Here is a 12,380-nt window from a genome sequence, read left to right on the forward strand (position 1 = left end):
TGAAGAGACTGTCTTACCTCTATTGCAGTCTTGCCTCCTCTGTCATAGATTGATCATATGTGCATGGAATTATTTTCTGGGCTTTATATCCTGTGCCATTGATCTATTTTTCTGTATTTGTCATCTATATTTCTGTTTTTGTGCCAGTACCATACTTAGTAACAAAGTTCTTTCTTGGTTGGTCTACACTCTTGTTATTGAACCAAATTTGGGTCTGCCTGCCTGCATGCAGTAAAACCAATCTACTGACACCAGGTTGTGGTAAAGGAGAGAATAGCATTGACTGTAAGGTGCCAGACAAGGCAATCAGGGGAGTTAGTGCTCAAAACATCCAAATATCCCCAGTAGGTTTCAGGGAGACATTTTTACAGGAAAAATTGGTGGAGAGGGCTGCCAGATGTGTAATCCTCCTCTAATTGGTTGTTGGTGAGGTAGAAGGCTTGTGTTCAGAAATCTCAATCATCAGCCTTCTGGTTCCATCTGGTCTGGGGTCTAGTGTTTATTCTTAGCCTGAAGTGACTACGGTTTTTCCAGTAGTTATGTATGGATGTGAGAGTTGGACTATAAAGAAAGCTGAGCACTGAAGAATTGATGCCTTTGAACTGTGGTGTGGTGTTGGAGAAGACTCTTGAGAGTCCCTTGGACTCTCAAGTCCAAGGAGATCCAACCAGTCTATCCTAAAGGTGATCAGTCCTGGGTGTTCACTGGAAAGACTAATGTTGAAGCTGAAACTCCAATACTTTGGCCACCTGATGCGAAGAGCTGACTCCTTTGAAAAGACCCTGATGCTGGGAAAGATTGAGGGCAGGAGGAGAAGGTGACAACAGAGGATGAGATGGCTGGATGGCATCACCGACTCAATGGACATGGGTTTGGGTAGACTCTGGCAGTCGGTGACGGACAGGGAGGCCTGGCGTGCTGCGGTTCATGGGGTCACAAAGAGTCGGACATGACTGAGTGACTGAACTGAACTGAAGATACTATCTTCCACCTGGCTGGGGGAGGGGTGGGGTGGTCTTAGTTCCTGTAGAAGAACTCAGAGATATGTATCAAGTTGCTTGGCACATCCCCCTGGGAGGTACCAGGATCTCACCCCATTCTCTATTGTTTCTTGACTGTTCCTGCTTTGGATTATCTTCTCTGATTAGCAACTGTTTGAATCTGCCCTTTGGAATTCTGGGCTGAAGAATTCCATGGACAATACAGTCCATGAGGTTTCGAAGAGTTGGACACGACTGAGCAACTCTCAGTTTCATTTTTGGAATACAGCGAAGGTGGAACCTCCTATACCTAGGAGGTTGAGTGAAGACTATTTCCTATAAATAAAAAACAGGGGACACGGGAGGGATTTGTACCTGGGAGGCCCCAAAGGATTCCACTCTGTTTCACTCTTTGCTTCCACTTCAGTATTTACCCTCTTTACCTTTCAAATCTATCTGGCTTTTACTGTTGCCACCCTACTCATAAAACCTTTTTTTCTCTTATATGACTTATTAGCAGTCATTACTATTTCCATAACAAATTTTGGAACATTATAGGCAGTTAATTGTATCAGAAAAATGCAATTTCCTTGTGTTTTTGAAGCTACTCCCTTAACTGTCAAAGGAAAGTGATCAGTTTGAATATATTTGTTACCACTTTGAAGGGTTGTGAGTAAGGAGATTAGAAAGAAACTATTTCTCTAGGGGAAAAAAAATGGTCTATCATTCAAAACTATTTTATTAACAATACAGTCACCACTGATCACTACTAATCTCAGGTTCTTAGCAAATGTCAGACTCTGTGTTAAATGTGTTTTCTTGTTCAGTTGTTCAGTCGTGTCTGACTCTGCAACCCCAAGAACTGCAACATGCCACGCTTCCCTCTATTTTACCTACCTCCTGGAGTTTGCTCAAACTCATGTCTGTTGGAGAAGGCAATGGCACCCCACTCCAGTACTCTTGCCTGGAAAATCCCATGGATGGAGGAGCCTGGTAGGCTGCAGTCCATGGGGTCCTGTAGAGTCGGACACAACTGAACGACTTCACTTTCACTTTTCACGCATTGGAGAAGGAAATGGCAACGCACTCCAGTGTTCTTGCCTGGAGAATCCCAGGGACCGGGGAGCCTGGTGGGCTGCCGTCTATGGGGTCGTACAGAGTCGGACATGACTGTAGCAACTTAGCAGCAGTAGCAGCAGCAGCAGCATGTCTGTTGAACTGATAATGCCATACAACTATTAAGTGTCAGAATTCAAATCCAGATGTGTCTGATTCCAAAATCTATGCTTCTCTCAGAAGTCACAAGTAAATTTCCAATTAGTCCAGTGACTTTCTCAGTGACAACTATATCCTGAAACTTCCCTCCTTATGAAGCATGGTGCTTCATTCCATCTATTTTTTCCCCTCTGCATATCTGCCTACTGTGTCTTCTCTTTCTGGATGTTAAAGGATAAATCTCTGTCACTCTTTGTAACTAATTATTCTATTCTTTAGAGAGCTCATTCACTCCCTTGTTTTCAATATCACATCTTCTTTTTCTTTTTGGCCATGCCCTGAGGTTTGTGGGTTCTTAGTTTTCCAAACAGGAACTGAATCTAGGCCCTTGGGAATGAGAGCATAAGAGTCCTAACCACTGGACTGCCAGTGAATTCCCTAAGCATTGCTTCTTTTAAAATGAATCAATTGTATCTTACTACCCTTAATGACTCTTACAAACTCTATTCTCAAATTTCTAACTCTTTGCTGAAGGTATTGAATATCTACTTGTCTCTCACCTAAAACTGGAACAATCTGAAAAGCAACATAGTCATTAGCAGTATGGGCTCTAGAGCCAGTGTATCAGTTACTTTGGCTACAATGATGCTATGTAACAGCCACAAAAACTCATCAATGTGGAAGAACATTATTTATTTTACAGGTCTGGGGAATTGAGCTAATCAGGCCCTTGGCTCATCTCACCTAGGTGCACTCCTTATCTTTAGTCAGTTGAGGGCTGGGGGGTTGGGTTGGGAAGGGGGGGCGCTAGGCAGTTTTCTGAGGTTGGCTGAGCTCACTAGTTTTTCTAGGATTCAGCTGATCTAGGATGACTTCCATGGAGATTACTGGAACAAATTCGTTCTGTTTCTTATGCCTTTCACCTGGCTAACCCAGGCATGTTCTCTTGGTCATGGCAGAGAAATACGCCCTTTTGAAGTCTCTCTATGTACCCTATCTGCTAATAATATTTCCTTGACCAAAGCAAGTTGCATGATGTAACTTGGAGTCAAGGGAGGGGGAAATACATTCTATTTTTTTTTTTTAAAGATTTATTCATTTTTGCCTGCATTGAGTTTTCGTTGCGTGCTTTTTCTCTAGTTGTGGCAAGCTGGGGTCCTACTCTTCGTTGCGATGCATGGGCTTCTCATTGTGGTGGCTTCTCTTGTGGAACATGGGCTCTAGGCACATGGGCTTCAGTACTTGTGGCACTTGGGCTCAGCAGTTGTGGTTCTCAGGTTCTAGAACGCTGGCCCAGTAGTTGTGGCACACAGGCTTAGTTGCTCTGTGGCATGTGGGATCCTCCTAGCCCAGGGATTGAACTCGTGTCTCCTGCATTGGCAGGCAGATTCTTCACCGCCAGACCACCAGGGAAGCCCCACATTCTACTTTTAAAGAACTGCAAAGTCACATGGCAAAAGATGTGGATACACAGACATGTAAACAATTAAGGTCATTTAATGCAATCAACCTACAATAATCAAATTGTTTACATTGAATACATGCTCTTCCACCTACTAGCTGTGTGACCTTGGCAGTTATCTCAGTTGCCTCATTTGCAAAATGAGTATGTCCTTTCTTGGGTTGTTATGAAACTAAATGCTTAAAAGATATAAAGTACATGGTAAATGCAGTCTCTCTCCCCAGTTTTGGGTGCATTCCCTTCCAGATGCATAATTTTAGTGTTTTTCACATCACCAGTGGCAGAAAGTCCAGGCTACCAGCCTATCCCTCTGTAGGGCTCCAAATACTAAGTAGATAATGATTTTGATAATTCAAATCTAAAGTGTGTATGTTTGGCAAAATTATGGAGGCATAAACATTTATGATAGCAATGATTCAGGTGTAGATTTGTCATACAAGCCTTTTGGGTTTAAGTTCCTTGAATTCTGTGTCTCTCATCCAAGTAAAGTTCTGCTATAGGACCTGAGGATGCTGAAGTATGAGAATGTTCATGAACACAGCAGCTGGTGTAGTTCTCAAATAGTAGAGTCATGATGCTACTCACATTAAAGATGATCCTTTGTAGTGTAACAAAGAACCCAAAAACTTACCGGGCTTAAAATGAAGATTTGTTATTTTTCACAATTCTTTTGATCGTCTGGGTGGTTTTCCATGTGTTGCTGGATAGGACTGCACTGAGCTGGCAGATTTGCTGTGCTGAAAGTTTCAAGAAGGCTTCTCACCTAACCAGGGCCTCAGTGTTGTTGGCTGAGGCACTAAGTTTATTTCCATCAAGGCCTCTCTCCACAGGATCTCATCCCCCAGGGCCTCTCTCTGGATAGCCTGATCTTCCTTACTCCTTGGCAGCTATATTCCAAGAGGGTACAACAAATGCTGCAGGTTCCCAGGCAGTTGGGACTGGAACTGGCACCCATTTCTAGCCATTTTCTTTTGGAAGAGAACTACATAATGGGCTTGAATATCAGCAGGCATAGTTCACTGAGAGACACCAATATAACTGTCTACCATGGTAGATGAGCCTGGTGAAACAAGGGGTCACACAGTATTTGTCCCACTTTTAATGATACAAGGATTGATCAGTGAGTTCAGACGGTGAAAGCGCAATCCTTTCATTGTAAAATTAGTGATCAACTTTTCAATGAATAGTGTTATCTACTGATGATTATTGGCTGCATCAATTATTTCATTACAGGTTGCAAAATGGTGATTTTTCTAATTCTAGCATTCCTTTTGAGGGGCTTTTTCAAACTCTGCTTCACACTCTAAAAAGGACTGTGGAAAAAGTGGTTCTGGATCTGTGATGTGATAAATGTTGAAACCAGTACTAACACAGAGCTCTTGGCATCAGCTGAGATCACCCTTTTAGTGTTTGTTCCAAAGACTCTTGAGTGCAGCCACTTGGGGCTACTTGTAGCCCTCTCAAATTCCCACACACTCTCATTCATAGAATTCCCTCAGCTGAAAATGGTCTTTTCTCTCTGCTTTGTAGTCATGCTGTAACTCAAATGCCAACCCTTATAAAAACTCTTTCCCAAGTCCTCCTCTGTTCCCACAGTACTTTATATCTCTATATAGAACTTTGCAGCTCAAACCTGGATAAGTTACTTAACCTAAGCCTATTTTCTAAAAAAAAAAAAAAGTGAATAGTGTCACATGTTGGGTTTTCCAGAAAGCAAACTCTTATATGATTAGTGTGCGTATCTTTAGGAATGTTCTTAGGATCACCACTTGTAAGAAAGAGAAGAAATGGCAGAGGGAGAAGCTAAGCTGCCATGGAGTCTTAACAGGATGTAGGTTGTTCTGGAGATGGGAAGATCCACCGGAACTGTTGCAAGTTGAGGTAAGAGGGCTGGGCCTTCCAACAATTTGGAGAGAAATAGTAATGGTCCTGTGTTGATCAGTCATTGGATTTGCCTCTTTGGGAAATGGTGTGACACTAGGTCCTAGAAAAGGGCCTGTAACTAGATTCAATAAAGGCTTGTTGATGTGTCAATATAGAAATATACTTGCCACTCTTTGTCTCCAACCAGCTGTTATTTTGAGTTGAACTCTCAACTAAAACAAATATAAAAACGCATTTCAATCTTTTAATAACTTTTATTAGCAAAATAAGAGGAGGCACATATCCACTTGACTGAAAAAAGTGTCAAAAGACAAGGTAAATGAAAGCAATGAAGTATTCAGTACCCCATGATTGCAGAAGCTCCAGTTAAACCATTTTCTACCACTGCATTTGATATTTTTGGAATATAATCTTCAAATTACACAGCGGAAAGGAAATTTAGCTCATAAATGGTGAACTTGTCAATGAAACTATCAACTCAAGGTAAGTACTTATCTCCATCAATGGGAATTGGGCCTTTTCCTGCATGCTGACTATAGTTTCTTGAAAAGATTTAGAAAGTGAAAGTGTTAGTCACTCAGTCTGGTTGGACTCTTTGGAACCCCATGGTGTATATAGCCCACCAGGCTCCAGAGTCCACGAAAATCTCCAGGCAAGAATCCTGGAGTGGGTAGCCAACCCCTTCTCCCGGTGAGGTTCCCTACCCAGGGATCAAACCAGGGTCTCCTGCATTGCAAGCAGATTCTTTACCATCTGAGTCACCAGAGAAGCCCTTGATATGATTTAATAGAGTATCAAATACTGCTTGGTACCAGACACAGGTTCTGTGGCTATAGCAAAAACAAAACTTACAGAGTCTCTGCCTTTAAGGATCTCACAATCTTGGTGGCTAAGAACAGACAAATAAGGTCTGGAAGTGCTAACTGCCATGAAGAAATGTAAGCAGGTAAGAGTAGCGTTCCAAAATGCTCCTTTGGATAGAATGAGCGGTGGTCTGCGAAGCCTCAGATGTCAACTTCTGAGAAGGTACCTGAAATACGCCTCGCTAAAAGAAATCTGGGAGAAGTGTTCCAGCCAGAGGGAACAGCATAAGCCAAGTCCTGAGTCTGCTTGTTGTAGCAACAGAGGGAAAGCCAGAGGTGAGCGAGGGGGCTATGCGGTCGGATATCAGGTAGGGTGGAGTATATACAACGTAGAAAAATATGTGTATACATTGTAAGACCACAATGCTAAGGAGGGAGGGTGTACAAATCTCTCAAGAGGCCAGAAATGGTAGGATGAAGCGGACTTCCAACCGCAGCGCTACATAGGGACACCTTTCCTCCTTGGGTAGGACCAAGTTAGACAACAGCAGGGGTTGGTCCGGGGGCCGCCCTTAGAAGACGAACCCTCGCCCTGGGGCGGGGGCGGATGTCGCCCCCGGCCCGCCCTGCCAGCCCGCGCTGCACCGGCTGCGGTTACCAGCAGGCGGTGTACTGAGCGCGCCTGCAGCCGCCGCCGCCCGCCCGTCCCAGCGAGGACGAGAAAGGAGGGGACCGGAAGGAGCCGCTGGTGCTGCGGGAAGTGGCAGGAACGGGAGGCGGGGACCCACCTGGAAGCGCCCCGGCGCCGCTGTTGAGCTTCCTGCAGCGGCGGCCACCAGAGCCAGTGCCGTGGCGGGGGCGGAGAGCGGCCACGGCGACGGCGCCTCCCTGAGTGGCCTGCAGCGCCCAGCCCCGCACGAAAGGTGAGCAGGCGCTCGGGGCACGTGGTGGGGGCCAGATGCGGGGGAGGGAGAATGGAGGCGGAGAGTACTCGGGGATGATCGGCTCTGGGACCCGGATTTGGAACGGAGTGCTGGGAGGGGGTGGGCTGGAGGCTGCCGCGACGACCGCAGCGGCGGCGGAGCCCCCACGTGGGGCGGGGGTGCGCGCGCACGTGTGCGCGGGCAAAAGGGGGGCGGGGAGGGCTCTCCGGAGGCCAACGGGCGCGCGCTTGCTTAGTACCGGTCCACGTGACCGGCACGCCAAGAATCCGCTTCCACGTGACAGTCTCGGAGGCTGGCTGAGGCTGGAAGTTGCTGTGTCTCTGTAGTGTAACCGTGATCGTTGCGGGTCTTAGGATTGTTTGCAGGTTTTCTTCTCCACTGGGGGTACGAAGAGAAATATAAGGCGGAAAAGACTTCCTGCCCTTTCTCTGTTTTACACGTTCTCCTGTTTGTAAATGAAGCCCTTTTTAAGTACCGAAATACGGATTTCTCGGTACCGCCATGTTGGTTGTAGAGGAAACTCGCGAGATGCTAGGGGGTTTGTATCGCGAGATCTCTTGATTCTCGCGGGACCTTGTTGGCAGAGCAGTTGTCCTGGATGGCGGAGCCCCGGGTTCCGGGGGCCTGGGACTCGCAACTCTTTGTACAAGGCAAGTTGCTAGGGAGGGGCCTAGGGCAAGTGCCTCTTGGTGCCGGGAGACGTGCTGTGTCAGCTTTCTCTAGTCCTGAAGGGAATATACATTGACCCAGTTGAGGCAACACTATCCTCCTCCCCACCCCCCTGCGGGCGCTCCGCCACCTGCAGAAGCGACTGTACCCCTCAGCTCGGGCTCCTTCCCCGCTTAGCGAGAGTTCCTGTTCCTCCGCGGTCTCACTGGAAGTCCGGAGCCGTGCTCGTAGAGACGTGACGATTCCATTGGATACCGTTCCTCTTACTTTCAGACGTTCTTGTCAGTTTTTACCCTTGTTGCCATTTTCTAAAGAATTCCAGACTTGTTAACCATTCTGTCGCTTGTTTCTTCCGCAGTATCTTTCTCCACTTGTCCTCCTCGGACGCTTAAAATAGAGCGCGTTCCGTTTCTTCTCTCTGGGCATCATTTGCTCCCGTTTATTTGCTCATTGATAACTTTCTCATCACTCTAACTTACTTTGTATTTACGATAACTTTTGGCAGCATTTGGAGAGATCCTTTGTATATCAGAACAATATCCGATGACAGAATAAAACCATTCTTTTAATTTTTTGTACCTGCCTATTAACTCATAATTAAAGATCAGTTTTTTTTTTCCCCCCCCAGCAAGATTTTGATCACTGTTTTTATGAAGTTCCGTCTTTGTTGTTCAGGGATGATTGTTTTAGGTTACATATTTCAGGTAATAGTGGAACGTTTTCAGTCAAATTTAAAAGCAAACTTCTTTATAACTTTGAATTCAATTTTTCCTTGAGTTTGAGGTAAGATTAGCTTTTCTCCAACGTTTTATCAAAGTGAATTTATAGCATAATTTTTTTTTAGTATGGATTTATTTAGTATTCATAGTGATAAATTAGCAATCTAATCAGGTAATCATAAGTTTTTTTAAAACTATAAACGTGTTATTTTTCTCTGCATTTAGTACGGAGTAGAATAAAGGGTAAAATACTTCCTGGTACACATTCTTCCAAGTTATCTTCCTCAGTCCTAAAATCTCTGTAATCACTCTCAGCAGTAGCTATGTATTATTCCAGATATTTTCCTTTTTTTTAACGGAGAGGAAGAAATGGAGGGGTGTTGTTTTAAGATAAACTATCACAACATTAGTAATAAGTAAAAAATTTCTTTTTATTTAGTGTTACATCTTTTGACTCATACATACATGCTTCAAAAAATAAATTTTTTTGTTTGTACAGGTTTTTTTTGTATTACAGTTTTGTGAAAATATCTTGAGTGATAGCATTATTTTTACCATAGAGATTTAGTATACTGGTAGCTCTGTACAAAAAGTCCACATGAAATAATATTTAAAGAAATGTTTGTCACTTGAGTTTTACACACACACCGCACACACATGTATGTGTGTGTGTGTATATATATATATATATATAGGCTTCCCTAGTGGCTCACTGGTAAAGAATCCACCTCCCCTTGCCTGCCAGTGCAAGAGCCACAGATTCAATCCCTGGATTGGGAAAATCCCCTGGAAAAGGAAATGGCAATCCACTTCAGTATTCTTGCCTGGGAAATCCCGGGTTGCAAAAAAATCAGACATGACTTAGGACTAAACAACATACATACATACATACATACATACATACGTACAGATGTGTGTGTCATGCTGCAGGGCATGTGGGATCTTAGTTACCCACCAGAGATCAAATTGCTGCCGCCTGCATTGAAAGTGTGCAGATATAATCACTGGACTGCTAGGAAAGTCCAGATTTTAATATATATATATATATTTTATATTTTAATAGTTGTGCTATTTATTTACATTTATATTTGTATGTTTATATTTTTCGATACTTCTGTGCTATAAATGGTTACTCAAGTGTGTGTATTGGAGTTTTCCAATTTAAAAAGTTACCAGCTTAATAGTTCTGACTATGTACTTTAGAGAGTTCAACTGAAGAGTGTAAGATATATCAGTAGTTCATAAAACAAATGTACATATACTCAAAAGTTGCTAGGCAGCATTTTCTGATAGTTTTTTGTATTTTTCCCTCCAGACTACTAGCAGACCTGTCACACAAAAAAAGTGACCACTCTTTTTGTTCGGTGTGGTTTTCTCTTGTAATAGTTCAAGCAGGAATGTTGGGAATAAAAGTGAGTGTTGAGAGCTGTGATGTGGGAAAGAGGAAAAGGAGATGTGGGGGTGTGTATAGGTTGATACTAAAATGGAATTGGAGAAGTTGCAGAGAAAAGGAAGGATGGTAGAGGGTTATCAGCCATGTTCCCAAAATAGGCAGCTTGTGATGGTGGGAGTGGAGCTTGAGTTGAGGAGAATTTGGAGTCAGTGTGTGAGGCAGTTTTTTCCCCCCCGCTTGATTTTTTCAAACAGGTTTCAGCCCACCCCCCACATTGTTTGATATCATTTGTCCCCCCCCCAGCCCCCTGCCCCCCGGAAAAAATCATCAGCTGAAGTTGATGTTTAATTGGAACTCTCTGAATTCTTAACTTAGGTAAAGCCTGTCTTTCATTAAGTAACTTTTGTTGAGTACATTTTATTTTGTTAGAGGTTGGACGTTGTGAAGATGACTGTGGATTCAAAGATGACAATTTTATAGTGACCTTTGCAAAGGTGTTTACACAATTTTGCTTGGGAATTGGGCCTTTGGTGTAGCCAATCCTTGCAATAGTATTTGTTGCTTATTCTTAACGACTTTGTTTTATAAACTGTTTGGTAGCAGATCTTAGAAATTATTAGATTTCTACAGACACTAAAATACCCAAGTACTGGGTAGAAATATACTGAGAAAATTCAAGCAGAAATATATCTTAATATGATTTGAGTTTTGCTTGAGTAAAACTTAGATAACCAAGAAATTTTATTTTCTTTTTTCTCATTTATTATTGTCATAGAAGTCATCTATGAGAGCTAATGAACTTCAGTGATCAGAGGATATTAACAAAAGTGATAATGTCCTCACTTGGAATTTTTTTGTTTAGATATGACACAATGCTAATTTCCATAGACCTGTAACTTTGTAAACTATATAGTGTATTACCTATGTTACATATTAATTATATGAAGAATATACATTTAATTTCCTGTCTTTTTCTGAACCAGTGTCCAAGACAGTTTATAGGAAATTATTTGATCAGAAATATGAAGAAAGTATGTTGTAGGACTTTTTAAAAAAATCTGCTATTTCATATGAAAATTCAGTGTCAATTTAAGTACAAGTCTTTTGATTTTTTTTGTTTTGGTTTTTATTTTTTGTTTTGGTTTTTTTTTTTTTTTGGCTGTGCTCTTCCCTTGGCAGTGAAAGAATGAAGTCCTAACCACTGGACCTCAAAGGAATTCCAGTCTTCTGATTTTTAAAGAATATGTGATATATATTGTAGTGCAAATTTCTGTAGTTAATACTCACACTGTTCAGTTCAGTTCAGTTCAGTTGCTCAGTCATGTCTGACTCTTTGTGACCCCATGAATTGCAGCACGCCAGGCCTCCCTGTCCATCACCAACTTCCGGAGTTTACCCAAACTCATGTCCATCAAGTCGGTGATGCCATCCAGCCATCTCATCCTCTGTCCCCTTCTTCTCCTGCCCCCAATCTCTCCCAGCATCAGGGTCTTTTCCAATGAGTCAACTCTTCACATGAAGTGCCAAAGTATTGGAGTTTCAGCTTCATCATACATTAAAAAACACAGTATGAATAAATATTTCCCAGGATGTTAAGTCTTGACTTCTAAAAACCAAACGTTATGGACTCTGCTATTTCGTTTGAACTTGTTTTTCTCACTTTTTCGCTTCTTTTTCTTTTCATCTGTTATTTCTCACGTAGGTAATTTTTCTCTAGTCAGAGACAAGTAAGCTGACTAACTTTCCCAGAGGATACTATCAAACTATTCAATTTTTATTATTTTGGAACTCCAGAGTATGTATGTTACAGTCAGTAATTAAACATTTTTTGAGTGATAGTGATTTCTTCCATTTGAAACAGCAGAGCTCTGAGGCTTCAGAATAACTGTAAACAAGTATAATAAGCCTGTGAGTTTTATTCAGGAACTACTTACTGGAATAAATAACAGTTTGCAACCCCAACACAGTTGGTTATCTGATTTTTTTTAGCCCACAGATTGCAAGATTGGCCATTGGAGTTAGGCACACTGACAACTGAAATGTCGTCTTATTTCAAGGCTATTGAAGAAGCTGTATTAAGTATGTGGAACTTTAAAAGGTAGTGTCATTACATGGAGACATACAGTCCTATAATCATTAACTTCTGAGGGAATCACAGTGTTGTAGGGCAGGATAGCGCATGGTCTGTCATAGTGATGATGTTAATCGGAAATAAATTTTATTCTATGTACTGTGTTTTAGGAATTGAATTAAGAAATTGATATCTTTTAAGATTTTTATGAGTAGTTCAGTTGCTGAGTAGTGTCCAACA

The 12,380-nt window shown here is 42.4% G+C and overlaps 1 protein-coding gene across 5 annotated transcripts in view; it reads left to right on the forward strand.

Moving 5' to 3' along the window:
- The first annotated feature begins 7,082 nt into the window (after window positions 1-7,082).
- The window catches only part of ZZZ3 (zinc finger, ZZ-type containing 3), a 119,687-nt gene continuing 114,389 nt past the window's right edge, over window positions 7,083-12,380 (forward strand). For 3 of the 5 annotated variants that reach the window (XM_010857597.1, XM_010857599.1, XM_010857600.1), the window contains exon 1: window positions 7,528-7,938. The gene's annotated coding sequence lies outside the window, so the exon portion shown is untranslated. Of the gene's footprint in view, window positions 7,268-7,525; window positions 7,939-12,380 lie in introns of those variants that run through there. The other 2 variants (XM_010857598.1, XM_010857601.1) reach the window with 2 other exon arrangements.

This window comes from Bison bison, unplaced genomic scaffold, assembly GCF_000754665.1.
Source record: "Bison bison bison isolate TAMUID 2011002044 unplaced genomic scaffold, Bison_UMD1.0 scf7180017864382, whole genome shotgun sequence".
NCBI classification, from domain to species: Eukaryota; Metazoa; Chordata; class Mammalia; order Artiodactyla; family Bovidae; genus Bison; species Bison bison.